The 2,373-nt window shown below is 44.2% G+C and overlaps 1 protein-coding gene across 1 annotated transcript in view; it reads left to right on the plus strand.

The window, feature by feature from the left end:
* LOC117173482 (torso-like protein) overlaps positions 1-2,373 on the plus strand; it is a 189,241-nt gene that overhangs the window by 12,020 nt on the left and 174,848 nt on the right. The gene's annotated exons all lie outside the window — the stretch shown is intronic.

Here is a 2,373-nt window from a genome sequence, read left to right on the forward strand (position 1 = left end):
AATTATTGTGTGCATAATGCAGCGAGAGTTTTGGCCAAAGCGAACCGTAACACAAAACCAACAGTTGACCATAAGACCAAAAGACGAATGCATCAACTTGCCCTAAAGATAGGCTGCGCAAGACAGTACGCGTACCGCATTCAGTGTTTGATTGACTACATCACGTCTGGCAGGAATTTTACCGCCAAGGTTCGAAAGTTCGCGCGCGAACTCCGGACCCGTTATCACATACTTAACTAGTCAAAGCTGCTGACCATCAGGCAGCATATTGTTGATAGAATACAGATACTATCTGACGCTAAGAGAAGTCTAGAGCGGAGGGAGAGGTGAGTCAGAGAAAATCAACATTTTCACTCTGACCCATCTCGACTCTTCCAAGATCCTCCAGTTACTGTCGAACACCCACCCAAACCATAGGAGGTCGAAGTATTTTGGAGAGAAGTCTACGAAGTGCAGCATAGACTGGACGAAGACTCAGAAAATATAAATAGCTTCAAGGAGTTATGTGTTGCCCTCATAAAACCTGATAAAGAATGCCAACCCATCACTATCGAGGAGGTGAAAAAAGTATAAAGAGGGATGAAGAACTATTCCGCACCGGGACCAGATTGTATCAAAACCTTCTGGTGGAAGAAGTTTTCTTCAACCCATCAGCATTTGGCCCGTAGTTTTACCTCATATTTGAAGTCGGAAGAGCCGATTCCGGAGGGGTCGGTGGAAGGGCGCACAATACTCCAGCCGAAAATAGGCAACTTAGCTAACCCGAAGAATTACAGGCCAATAACTTGTCTGAACACACTTCATAAGATATTCACAGTTATCCTAAATGATAGGATTGCTCGGGCAATTGAACCTGTGTAGCAAGAAATGTATGAACAACGAGGCTCAAAGAAAGGCGTAGCTGGATGTCGGGAGAACCTGCTCATCAATAAATGTGTCTGCAAAGATGCAGCATTCTACCAGCGTGACCTATCTACGGCCTGGATTGATCATCGGAAAGCTTTCGATTCGACCTCCCATAGACTTATCACCTGTTTTTTGGAAATTTTAAAGGTTCATCCGCAAATAGTTAGGTGCATAGAGAGATTGATGCCGCTTTGGAAAACCAGATTTACTATCTCATCTGGGAAAAATCGTGTGACAACTAACAAGGTCACCTTTCAGAGAGGTGTGTTTCAGGGCGACACCATGAGCCCACTCCTCTTTTGCCTTACATTATTGCCACTATCTCTAGCACTTCGCTGTTCCGACGGTTACTTGTGCGGCAAACCTACAGATCGAAAGTACAAGGTCACTCTTGCATTTTACATGGACGATCTTAAGATCTATGCTAAAAAGAAAGAGCAACTACATCTAGCTCTAGGGATTGTCGAACGATATTTATCTATAAAGGTTGCAAATGGAAGAGACCCTATTCTTAAAATGGTCAGGAATCACGAAGAAGTGGGCAAAGGAGCGTTTCTATACAAAGCAGCGGAGGAGGCTGCTGAAACACGCGGACTTGACTTCAGTATTAGGGGTGAGCAAAATGCATCAAATCTTATCTATCTCGAGTACTGACTCCTGAAAGCACAAGAGAAAAACTTTCATGAACAGCTCCTCGATAAAAGGATGCACGGTATCTTCCACAGAAATGTGAAGGATTAGTCAATGTCTTGTGAGCTAACGTTTGCTTTCCTTAAATCGCCCGGTTTGAAGTCTGGTACGGAGGCTTTCATTTTTGCATGCGAAGACGGTGTCTTTTCCACCTTAACATAAGGTCGTCACATTTTGAGCCAAGACATTCCCGATGATAGCTGCAGGGCGCGACATGCACACCACGAGCATTTAGCTCACATACTATCTAGTTGTCCAACTCACGCGGGAACGACCTACATTCAAAGGCACAATGCGGCACTAAGAGTGCTTTATTACCATCTCTGTTACTCTTACGGCATTAACCTTAATATCGCTACTCTAAATGCTCCTAAGGAAATCGAGTCAAGTGTCGAGACTGGGAAGTGCCATATATACTGCAACTTTATATTCTCGACAATTGCTTCTGTTGCTCACTCGAGGCCTGACATGGTTCTTCTTGACATCGAGCAGCGAACCATGTTCTTTATCGAATTTTCGGCTCCAGCTGACAAAAACATCATAACCAAGGAGAATGAAAAGAAAGAGAGGTATCGAGACATTATAAGGGAGTTACAACGATTTTACCCGTCGTATTGATTCCTTTACAGACTGTAACCACCTAACCACCTATCTCACGGTCGTGAGACGTGGTTGTGTCTGAAATTTTACCGCGATTTCGATGGGAGCGGGTGCAATTTTCCAGATTAGCACCCGCTCCCGGCGAAATCCTGCGGTTGTCCTTATGACAAATTTTTA

Source organism: Belonocnema kinseyi, chromosome 5, assembly GCF_010883055.1.
Source record: "Belonocnema kinseyi isolate 2016_QV_RU_SX_M_011 chromosome 5, B_treatae_v1, whole genome shotgun sequence".
Classification (NCBI taxonomy): Eukaryota; Metazoa; Arthropoda; class Insecta; order Hymenoptera; family Cynipidae; genus Belonocnema; species Belonocnema kinseyi.